General features: G+C 46.7%; 1 protein-coding gene across 1 annotated transcript in view; it reads right to left on the bottom strand.

Annotated features, from left to right (window-relative positions):
• Positions 1-12,956, bottom strand: part of LOC126095496 (furin-like protease 2) — a 707,292-nt gene that overhangs the window by 280,795 nt on the left and 413,541 nt on the right. The window lies entirely within an intron of this gene.

Below are 12,956 nucleotides of genomic sequence, written 5' to 3'. Positions count from 1 at the left end.
ACCGTAAGCTATTAAACAGCAATAAATTTCTCTGCAGAAGTTGATGTATTTACTGACACCTGTTATTAAAAATCCTGTTTACCGAACAGTTACTGCACGATATAAGTATTCAGACTAGAAGGCACTGATCTAAAATGTGTGCTGTCTACTAGTACAAAATTAAAACGTAATGGGGTGACGGATTTTCTGGCGACGCGAGAAAAAGAGTAGGAAGCCGGCCTACACAAGGATATTCACAAGACTTGCGCAACAGCAAAAACTAAGATTACTTTTCTAACCACTTGTCTGGACAGTAAAATACACACGTACACTTCATTCCTTTGCAGAAGCACGTGAACGAAAAACAAAGACTAAATTAATTTACAGTTTATCAGACAAGTGCTCTGCTGCTCTGCTTCGCGTCCCCCCGGCTCGGCGGCTGCCGCTACGTATATTCCTAGCCTCACCAATTCTACAGTGAAACTCCTCATTCCTCATTATCCTTTTCAACATTATTTTCTAGCAGAGTATCTCAAATGCTCCGGTTCCCTTCTGTTCCGGTTTCCCCAGGGACCATGTTTCACAGCAACACAATTCTGTGCTCCAAACGCATATTGTTAGAAATTATTTCCTCAAATTACTTACAAAGTACTTAGGGTACTTACAGCAGAGTTTCTCAGAAGTATTCTCTCCACTGCACATAGAAAAGAATATAAAAAATACAATAATATGCACCGTGTAGTCATATTACATCTGTTTCTGTTACGAAAAGATCGAGGAATGGCGGTAAAAATTTAAATATGAAGTATCTGCATCATAGGTCTGAGTTGAAATTTAAATTACAGTTATTTATACATGTCAAAGTGATGGATTTGATATTTCGTATCTTTTTCCAACGTAGTTGTGATAAGTAAGTGAGTTCTTGAATTTATGAAAATTTGATGCCGTGGGTATCGAAAGGAAATAGCGAAAATTTAGAAACCCACGGTATGAAGTAGGGTCTCGCGTCTCCGAAATGATTTATTGACACGGTTGTGATAAACAATATAATCAGTTTCACTTGTTAACAATAAAATATTATTTCAATTTACACTATTCTGGTACAACTGGTCTAGGCAACGAAAGGGAAACGCGACGGAGTGTAGTTGCATTTATTTGTCTTACTGAAACAAATTGATGTAAGGTAAATGCTACCCAGGTATGAAGAAATTGAAAGTAATTAATCTGTTAATAGCCCGCCGGGTTGGCAGTGCGGTCTGACGCACGGCTTCCCGGGCGCGAAGGAGCGCCTGGTCCCCGGCACGAATCAGCCCTGCGGATTTGTGTCGAGGTCCGGTGTGCGGCCAGTCTGAGGATGGTTTTTAGGCAGTTTTCCACCTGCCTCGGCGAATGCGGGCTGGTTACCCTCATTCCGCCTCAGTTATACTATGTCGGCGACTGCTGCGCAAACAAATTATCCACGTACGCGTACACGACCATTACTCTACCACGCAAACATAGGGGTTACACTCGTCTGGTGTGAGACGTTCCCTGAGGGAGGGGTCCACCGGGGGCCGACCCGCACAATAACTCCGGGTTTGGCGGAGTGGTGAAGTGGACTGCGGTAGCCGTCGTGGGGTTGTGGACCACCGCGGCTGCGGCGGGGACGGAGCCTCTCCTTCGTTTCTAGGTCCCCAGTTAACATACAATACAATACTATCTGTTAATAATCAAAATTTGTTATTAGTAACTAGCAAAGGTTTATTGGTATTATAGGTTTAGCGGGACAAGATAGATGGTTCACAGTTTTTGTTGGTAGATAAAAAACGAACTTTTTTAAGGTGATATAGCGATTTAGGTCATTCCAATTTTTCAAGATCTTTACGGCTACATAATCCTGTCTATGTAGTTCAGTTAAGTCTGTGGAACATAGTCTTCAGGACCAACCCATATCTCCATGTATCGCAATGTTTACTTCCCACAGTACTCGCACAATACGTGATTCCCGCACAGGAAGACACTTACATTTCTCGTAAAATTGTCTTGGCTTTGGCATTAATACTTCAGTGCAATGTACGTATCTGGAAGCGTCTATATAGTTGAAAGCGTGGGAAGCATAGGAAGTTTGTGTCGGTCCTAGGGGAGCCCTCGGATGGCTGAAGTTGTCATGGCAACCGTTCGTCACAAGCGGGAAATCCGAGTTCGAGTCCCGATCCGACAAACATTTTTGTATATCTTCAGTAAACTGCATAGTTGTTCTGGTTTCATATTTGCGCTTTTAGTATACGTTTCATAATTTAATACGGCTGTCAATCGCCGGCAGTGTCTGTCCCATCGTACATGCATACGTACCCACAGGATCACTGCATCGAACTATATAGACACTGTCAAATACAGACACTACAGTAAAGTACATAGCTTTCAGTTGGCGTAACTTCTTCACTGGACTACAGTTCATTAGGTGGATCCCTATTTCACCCTATGTATGCTCCAACAACTGATACCTCACATGCCACAGTTTTCGCACAGTCAAAGATCGTAAGTGGGCAGTTGCTGTACCTTAATGAAAAACCGTTTTGTCCCATTTTGCAATGCAAACCTCTTCATGCTGTATTTTATCCTGTTGGTCAGGAAGACGTGTATAGTAAGCGACACATACTTTTGTTAGGATCGGGTTTGGCAAGGTTAGTTTTAGGGGGTGGCTGGATGCCCCTCCTGCCGTCACGCTGTACCCCACAGGTGCACCCCAGCTGTCTGCATCTAGTGTAATCAATGTAGAAGTGCGCACGTGTTCAGATGTCTGCGAGTCGTGTAACTGAGGTGGAAGGTGGGGACCAGCCCGGTATTCTCTTAGTGGGATGTGGAAAACCGCCTACAAACAACATACAGGCCGGCTGGCACACCAGCCGACCTCGGTAAGCCGCCAGGCGGATTCTAACCGGGGCTGAAGCACCTACCCGAGTCCAGGAAGCAGAGCATTTGCGCTCTCAGCTAACCTGGCGGGTTTTCCTGTGTACGTTATACTTAGTTAGTAACTTCGACGCATGAGTGACAAGTTTACTGTGCGGTAGATCTCACACTTATCTGCCCCTGCCATCTTTGGTATCTTCGTGGATGATAATTTTATCTACGTCTGATGGTAAGTCTGCAGAAAAACAGATACTATAAAACAACGTGAATAGTCATTTGCTTGGCACTTTCTACAATGGTTTAGATATTCCGAAGGAATGCTGTATGGGCAATCCATCTTATGTCACCGCAATCTTAAAACCTCAGTTAATTTTTGCTACTGGATTCCCTATCTCTTTGTCACTGACTGCCATTCCGTCCTCTGTCACATCATCAGGTTCTTCCTATCGTAAATGCTTCCACTTCTGTTCTTTCACCTATGCTCTGTCTGCCTCGTTTCTTTTCGCCTGCAATCTTAATGTAGACATTTTTAATTTTAACTTAACTCTGGGTTTTGTCGATTTTCCTGCATGCTGAATCAACTCTTCACAGGACCATTTCGTTTTATATTTTACCTCATTTTACAGCAGCCTTTCGTTTTTAAAATTTTTATTAATGCGTTTCGGTCTTGGCCCGCCATCACAACGTTAAAGAAAAATTTAATTCAGACCATGGTGTCAAGTGGTAATTACCTGCACTGTTTCATGAGATGGGCTTGAGACAGGAAAGGAAGCTTCTCGCAACGCATAAACCCTCGCTCAGATCATCCAAACGCTGCATTAGATGTGATAGTAACCTCTATTCTTCTGTTCTTAGTGTTCTTTGACAGTACACATGACAGAGCTCAACACAAGCGTTTGTAAGTTCAGGAGAGCTTTCGCCAGCTAAACATAATTCTAGAATGCTTTCATGTATTTAAAACGACTTTTAGTATGCGGAAAAATTGGACGTTGCTTGAAATTAAAGAAATTTCCTAACAAGGTGGTGAAAACTGGTGAGAGGGGATGTACATTTATCCTATCATGAGATAATTTCCCTAATTTGAAACAGTACAATTACTTGGTGAATGTGAGTGGTGATGATCACACAAACTTACTATAGGCCAGTTTTCATGCAAGGAATGTTCGCTACTAAATTTCATGCATATAACATAACGGCTTTTAACACACCGAACATGAGACGCCTGTTAAAAAAGCAGTCCAGTCATTACGCTTGGAAATGTTTCGTTTGGCGCAAAGTTATGAGATCCTCCAGGAACGCAATCTTTAGACAGTTAATAATGGATTGGGTTTATTATTGTTCTTTCTTTTTAAATCTTAATGTTAGGTGGAAGGTTATATTCGTCTGAGAGATACAACATGTAAATATGAACAATCGTTAGCTGGACAAGCAAATGGTTCAAACGGTTCTGAGCACTATGGGACTTAACTACTGTGGTCATCAGTCCCCTAGAACTTATAACTACTTAAACCTAACTAATCTAAGGACATCACACACATCCATGCCCGAGGCAGGATTCGAACCTGCGACCGTAGCGGTCACGCGGTTTCAGACTGTAGCGCCTATAACCGCACGGCCACTTCGGCCGGCTGGACAAGCAGTTCTTCAAAATATTTTATATTGACTTTGCTTTAATGTCTATTGATGATGTTGGTGGACCTGTAATGGCACAATGTGATTGAGAATTTTGACGGCAACTTCATGATGGAAACAAGGCTTCAGAAACATAAAGACAGCTTCTTTTGATCAGATGCCCTACAAAGAGCGTTCGACACTGTAAAATATTCCAAACACTCACGAAACTATAATACAATGCTATTGTATCCATCATGGAGTCACCTGGAAGTACACACCACGACTATTGCCTTGGTGTGGAAGACTGATGTTAATCTAAGGCCGGCTCGGTGATGCAGTGCTTGAAGAAGATGCCTCAGATCACTCTCAAATGGCTGAAGACATCCTGAACACTATTTTGATAGAAATAGAAGCCGCTGTAAGTTCAAGAACCATCTTTCATGGAGGCTTTGACCCCAAAAATTATTATCTGTTTCTGCTAACGCACTATCACGATGTGATAAAACATCCATGAAGCTGAAGCCTTGGAGAAGTTGTTTACTTCGAGAGGATATCAAGCCTTTTCCTTGTGTCACAGAGAATCAGTGGAAGAGGTGCGCATGATAGAGAGAAAAATATAGATGTATCATTCTTCAGCAGCCGGAGGGATCGGATAGCTGTCGACCGAGCCAGCTGCTTATCTCGCCTGAAACAGGATACAATGGCGAGGACGTTACTGAATTAAAAGAGGCGGTTACGTCGTCCGTTGCTATTTTCAAATAAACACTAGACAGTGCTGAATTGTGCAGCAAGAAATTGTATGATGTAACACTGCTATGGTTCCATGTAAAAAGCTGCATATGATGGCGCTTACCAGCAACAAAATTAGAAATATAAGACAAGGTGTAGTCTTTTAACCCCGCCATTCAATCTGTAGGGCGAAGAAGCATTGCGGAGTTATAGAATATCACTGTGACGACTCGTTGATGATATTGCTTCTTGAGTGATGGAGAATTATCTTCATATTGAATGACATACACGATGTGTTGTGAACCAAATATGGATTGAGAGAAAACCGAAGGAAGGAGCATCATAAATGAAATATACTAAAAAACTTAATATAAAGATAGGAAACACCGAAGTAGACGGAAAAAAGGAACTCTGTTTGTTTGGGAACAAAATATCACATACGGAGGAGGCAAGGTAGACATATAAATCAGACTAGCACAGACAAAGAAGGCACTCCAGGGCAAAAAAAAATAAAAAAAAAATAAATAAATAAATAAATAAAAAATAAAATAAAAAAATAAAAAATAAAGAAAAAAATGTTCTAATATTAAACATCGGCCGTAACTTAAGATGGAAATTTTTGAGAAAGTACGTTTTGGATACAGCAGTGCGTCAGTTACGGATTGTGGGGGAAAATGTGGAAGAACAGAATCGAAGCGTTGGAGATGTGGTACTATAGAACGATCATGTAAATTGGGTGGACAGATAAAAAAATTTGGTTCAGCGCAGAGGAAGGTGGAAACATTGACAAGAAGGAGAGACAAGCTATGGTGCTGGGACGTAGGTTAGAATTCAAGGTGTGACTTTCATGGAAGTAGAAGCAGCTGTTACGCTGACTGTTGGCATACCTGTAGCGTTCTGAGATTTTTGGCTGCAACGGCAGCTCCACCTATAGGCCGTACTGGGCAGGCGTGAGTCCGGCGCGAAGCAGTCGCTGATGTGCCGAGAACGAGGTAGTTCGACAAGCACTTCCGATGTGGGTCGTTAGTTGCTGAGCCGTGGACAGGAAAAATGTTTTGTTCTCGGCCCGGTACACGGTCTGTCGGCTAGCTCGCAGAACTATGTTCGATTGCAGTCATTGTTCTTAGTTACTATTGACGGATGTAGAAGTGCCTACCCGACGGTGAAGGATTCAGCAAGAGCCTCCGGTAGCTGAGTGGTCAGTCTGCCGCCGGCAGTGCTGCGAGGCGGTCACGCGCCAGAGCGCTGCGGGCGAGGCGCGCACGGTGTGTTTGTGTTTACTTCGGCCGCTGTAAGTGCCGTTTTCCTTCTAGACCACCATGGCGCACAACTATCGGAAGAAGACATTACGTTTCAACTTTTGTTCCGACTTCGCCCGACCCAAGGCCCTGGAGGTAGAACGATTTATACGCGATGAAGTTAAAATACCACCAACGGATCTAATTGGTATCCACTTGTCCTTAGTTAGCAGTACCGTCTATGTCAAAATGATCAACGATGCGGCGTGCGACAAGGTGCTTCGAGAGGCACAACGTGGACTGCGCTTCTGTCATTCCGACGGCAACGTCGGACCCGTTACCGTCGATCACGCAGGTCTCGGCACACGGACGATAAGGATCTTCGAACTGCCGTTCGAACTACCTGCAGACGTCGTCATCGAGGCGCTCCGTCCCTATGGCAACGTTCTGGAACATGTTGCCGAACGATGGGTCCAATTTCAGACCTATCCAGTTTTAAACGGTGTTAGACAGGTCCGCATCGAGTTGCAGAAACACGTGCCTTCCTATCTACGTATCGGAGGCTGCCGTGCCATTATAATGTACGACGGCCAACCTCGGACCTGTTCCGGTTGCGGGAAAGAAGGTCACCTACGGTCCGAATGCATTCAACGACGTGTCGCGCAGCTCCCGTTGTCGGAAGCGTCCGTCACACCCACGATGACCGCCCTACCGGTCACTTACGCAGCGGCTCTCGCCACGTCTACAGTTTCGTCCAGTCCGTCGCCCGGTCCTTCCGATCGGCACGTCCCACCGTCCCAGTCACCAACGGACGGTGCAGACGTCCCACCGGACAACCTTGCCGCCGAACAGGCTCCCGCACCGGACGCTGAGGAGACCAGTACATCTTCACAACACCTGTTTGACAATTTCATTGTACCCACCGACGCCTTCGAACCAGGTCGACGCTCCTCCTTGCCGTCGTCCGATACTGAGGAACACGTGCGCAAACAACGCTCGCCACGTAGGCGCAAACGCCGTCGCCGTTCACCCACGGGCTCTCAGAGCGTTGCCACCCGCGACGACGAAGACGACACCCAAACAGCCGACGTTTCCACGCAGAGGTCGGCGGACAACTTTCACGATGAACAAGACGTTTCGCAGGACGGGACCACCATGGAGGTCGCCACGCACAATGTAACGGTCGGTGCGCCGGTTGAGACGCCTGTCTCCCCGCCGACAACTCCAGATCTCTCTCATCACGACGCAATTCCCATGGACATTGGACAGACCCACGGCACAGGAGCATGGGCCGACGACATTGAGGAAGGTACGCCCCCTCCTCCGGATGAGTTACCTCCGCCGGACGAGGCTGCCTGTTAACATCAAAGCGAGGCATTGCAGCTGATGGGACGGGACTTCCGGTCGGTGCCCTCCTCTTACTTCCCTTGGTGATGGTAGATGCGCGTCCACCACCACTGAAACAAACATACCGGTTTGCCACACTGAACATCAACATGATCGGCACTGCACCCAAGCTGCAACTCCTATGTGACATGCTTCGGGCCTCCGACGTCGACGTCGCCCTTCTTCAGGAAGTACGCGTTGCCACACTACCACCAGTCTACGGCTACGACTCATACACGTCCACATGTGATCAATCAGGGCGTGGAGTGGCTTTCTACATACGCGAAGGAATCCCACTCACGGACACGACAATCCTTCCCTGTGGAAGAGGCATGGCTGTTACCATCTTCGACACGCGCGTCATCAATATCTACGCTCCGTCTGGCTCCACGAACCGTCGGCAGCGGTCCACTTTCTTCGGACATGACGTGGCGCCCCTGTTTTCTGGACGCTATGATCGCCTTATCATGGGAGGCGATTTCAACTGTGTCCTCCATCCGCAGGACCAAGTGCCTGGTTATTCGCCATGCCCGGCGCTGCTCACCTTAATCGAAGAATTTCATCTAGTGGACGTTTGGGAGACAATTCATGGCAATACCCCCGGTTTTACCCATTACACAGCACATTCTGCGAGCAGACTGGACCGGTTTTATGTCTCTGCTCACCTCGGCAATGAAGTCGCCCAAGCTGAACGATGGCCCCTTGCATTTTCGGACCATTGCGCCGTCATTTGCTCCCTGGCTCTGCCACCTCAATCAGTGTGGCGCAGCAGAGGTTACTGGAAGCTTAATACCTCCCTCCTTAATGATCCACACTGCCAACAATGTATTGCCACTACATGGGCGTCTTGCGAAAGACGCCTTCCGCAGTACACATCCACGTTCCATTGGTGGCTCAAATGTGCCAAACCTGCGATCAGAAAGGCCTTCATACAATGTGGCAAGGAAGCAGCAGCATGGCATCGAGATACCACAAATTTTCACTACGCCGTCCTCCGTGAGCTCGATGTGCTCCCTCCATCACTTGACACCCACAGGGAACGACAACGTACTAAAGCTCGTCTCCTCTCTCTTCAGCGTGCACGACTGCATGGTGTCGTGGTACGTTCCCGACGACAAGACCTCCTCCACGACGAAACCCCATCCACAATCCATGCCGCATCCGACCATAGTTGTCGACGTCGGCTTTTCGTCCCCAACATCACGACCTCCGAAGGTGTTCACCACACAACACAGGCGGCAGTCGTGTCCGCCTTTGCTGAACATTATCGCCAATTTTATGACGATGAACCGATGGCGACGCCCATTCCTGATGATCTCCGTCCTTCCCCTGCTCGGACCCTCACCGTAGCGGAGTCAACGTCCATGATGTCTGCAATCACCGCAGAAGAGGTGGTAGATGCGATCAACAAAGGGGCCAAGAACAAATCACCCGGACCAGATGGTCTCCCAGTGGAGTTTTACCGGGCTTTCACCACGTTAATGCTTCCTCGCTGGACGGAAATGATTCAGGAACTCTTTACTCCGTCCTTCCCAATTCCGCCTGAATTCGTCACTGGCATTCTTCTACCTGTGCCTAAACCGAAGGGAGGGTCTCATGTCTCTGCATATCGCCCCCTTACACTACTGAATGCAGACTATAAAATCTATGCACGCCTCTTAGCAGCGCGCATACGCACCGTCTTACCTACGGTCCTTTCACCTGAGCAGACTGCACGTGGTTGTGGGGCCACCTTACAAACAGCCCTAGGGGAATGCCGTGACCTCATTGCACTGGCGTCGGTTTGTCGCCTTCGTGCAGCACTGGTATCCGTCGATTTCGCGAGTGCCTTTGATCGCGTTCGACACCCATTCCTCCTCATGGTGGCGACACGTATGGGGTTCCCATTGCTTTTTGTCGATGCCATTCGCCGGTTACTACTTCCCGCGGTCTCGATGGTACAAGTCAATGGGAGGCTTGTAGGACCGATTCCTATACGCCGCTCTGTGCGTCAAGGATGCCCTATGTCTACTTTACTATATGCCATTGCACTTGAGCCCCTCATCACTGGACTTACCTCTAGACTGCAGGGCCTCACTTTGCGTGACCACACCTTTTACTGTAGGGCTTATGCGGACGATCTCCTCTTTCTCACCTGCTCCTCCACGGAACTCAGTGACGCCATCCAATGGATCCACCAGTATGGACGTCTTTCTGGTAGCATTCTTAATGTCCGTAAATCGACTATGATGCACATTGGGCGCGGCCTCCCGGCTATGGTGCCGACCCCACTCCCAGTCAGTGACACCCTTCGTTACTTGGGTATCGAATTTACGAGCTCCACACGCCGCACAGTGGCCCTGGCTTACCGGCGGCTTTTGCAGTCGATTCGGCACCATGTCCGCGGTCAAGTCCACCGTAACTTAAACCAACTCCAACGTGTGTCCTATCTCAACATCTATGTCGCCCCTAAACTGGTACACGTCGCCCAGATCCTCCCAATGCCGTTACTCCTTGGCCGCCGCATCCAATCAGCCTTTGGATATTTCGTGTCAGCGGGGGCATTTTTCAAAGTCCGCTACAACACTCTAACACTGCCTCCTGCAAAAGGTGGCCTCGGACTCATCAACGTGCGGGCACGCTCTTCTGCACTCTTTGTCCACACTCTGTTGCGGCACTGGCAGGGGCCGGTCCCGTCCTTAACACGCAGTCTCTTAGATATCCTCCGACCAGCTTCTCTCGATCCACCGATCAATGTGGCACCTATTTCTCCATTATTGTACTACGTCGCCAATTGTTTCATAGAACTCGGCTACGTTCGGGCCGATCTTCCAGTCACCCGTCCTCCCCGTACAAAAGATTACTATCGTTTGTTTATGCTGTCCAACCCTTGCGACCCCATGGTGCTACAGCATCCTGACATTAACTGGCGCACGGTTTGGGGGTGTGTGCATGCACCCTTTTTACCGTCGTCTGTGTCTGCACTCTGGTATGTTTTAGTCTATGGAAAATTCCCGACTAATAGTCGACTTTATCGCATAGGACTGGCCACCTCCCCACTCTGCCCTGACTGTCAGCTCGAAGACACCGACGAGCACCGTCTTACGTGCCCCCTGAAACAAAACGTATGGCTCCTCATCCAAAGAATCGTGGGCTTTTACCTCCGTGCCCCGCCAACGACGGTAACCCCGGATTTCCTGTTGTTGCCCCAGACATTTCACTACCCTCTTGCTAAGCACCATACCCTAATCTGGTTTCGAGGACAGGCTTTAGAATATCTCTTTCAGAGTGGTCCGCATACAGTCCTTGACTTCTGGTACAAAGTTGTGACCGCGCATAGCACCCTCACCCGAAAACCATCTTACCGACAAACTTTTGCCGGTTATCTCCGCAGCGTCTTCCTTGACCCCCCTCAAAGTTGGGGTGTACCATGCCTACCTGTCACATGATGCAACACCCTTATCCACGTTCTCATGCATCGACCAAAAACAAACACAATTTAAAAATAAAAAAAAAACAAGGAAGAAGACAGAATATGTTATATTTTGTTGATTTAATGTTTTTCTTTTTTTAATATTTTTTTGTTTAACTAACCGTCATTTGTATGTTTTTAAATGGTACCTTGAAGAACTCTTGCATAGTGAATATGTATGTACTTTTATTTTGTTCAATACAAATTTTTAAACAAAACAAAAAAAAAAGGAAAACAGGATATGTTCTATTTTGTTGTATTTCATGTTATTCTAATAATTTGTTTACCTAACACTCATTCGTATATGTTTAACTGGTACCTTGAAGAACTTTTGCTTTGTGTATATATATATATATGTAACCTCCGTTTGTCCAATAAAAAAAAAATAAAAAAAAAAGTGGTCAGCGCGACAGACTGTCAATCCTAAGGGCCCGGGTTCGATTCCCGGCTGGGTCGGAGATTTTCCCCGCTCAGGGACTGGGAGTTGTGTTGTCCTAATCATCATCATTTCATCTCCATCGACGCACAAGTCGCCGACGTGGCGTCAAATCGAAAGACTTGCACCCGGCGAACGGTCTACCCGACGGGTGGCCCTCGTCACACGACGTCATCATCATCAGCCACAGCTAAACTTCCTGGAGGAAAGGTATTCGTACACAGCCTACGGTATTACCAGGAACGGTGAAATTAATGTTCTAAATTTGAAGTGTTTGCCTAGCTAAGTTATACTTCACTGCTGTCCGGTTCAACAACTGCAGTAACCGTGTTTGAGATCTGTGACTATTATGATCGTTATATTAAACAATTCCGATAATGTACCGACTGGCTAGGCCTCTGTTTAACCCCTGTGCAGTTTATGTAAGTAGTAGTTCTTGTTATTTGCATTTTACACACATTAATGTAATTGCGATTGAAATTACGTGCAATTGGGCAAGACTAGAAGATGATTTACTTATGTTAATGAATTGAGCAAGAGTGAGTTTATGGGCAATCGCTATTAAAGCGCTTGTCAAATACCGTGGTGAGGTGGTCCATCCAACCGTCATAACAAAACTGCTCAGTACGAGTTGTGTGATATACAACCTGTATACTACAAGTTATGGTAATTCACGAGAAGTTAAACGAACTTTGCCTCTTGCAATCTAAAAATGATTTTCTTCTGTTGTAGGCTAAGGCTAGGCGTTGTGACCTTTCGAGGTATAATAAACCCTGCCCCAATTGGTACGGTGGATTTACAACGGTTATTAGTGCCCACTATCTCCCACCCCTTTCCAGGTTACCTGAGCTACACATTTATGTAGTCGTTCCAGTTTTAAAGCGGTGAACAGTGTGGCTCTTGAGGCATTCGAGTTATTAATGCGACGTGTCGCTATAACATCTGACCAGATGTACGCTCAACCGACGGAATAAACAAACAGGCGTTTATTTCTGAAACAGTTTTATGAGGGGTGTTCAATAAGCAATGCGACACGACGATTTAGGTTGTGGAACACTATGGAATATTCCCTATTCAGCCCCTATAGTTTCATGACATTCCGATAGGTGACATCGCCATAAGCAGCTTTCAAAATGGCGTCTGTAACAGAGGTGCGTTCCAAACAGCGAGCTGTCAATGAGTTCATCTTGGCAGAAAACTAGAGCACAGCAGATAGTGATAGTCGTTTGCAGAA

The sequence above is a fragment of the Schistocerca cancellata genome, chromosome 8 (genome assembly GCF_023864275.1).
Source record: "Schistocerca cancellata isolate TAMUIC-IGC-003103 chromosome 8, iqSchCanc2.1, whole genome shotgun sequence".
In the NCBI taxonomy this organism is placed as follows: domain Eukaryota; kingdom Metazoa; phylum Arthropoda; class Insecta; order Orthoptera; family Acrididae; genus Schistocerca; species Schistocerca cancellata.
Note: the sequence above shows the minus strand (reverse complement) of the source record. Positions and strands in the feature narration are given on the sequence as shown.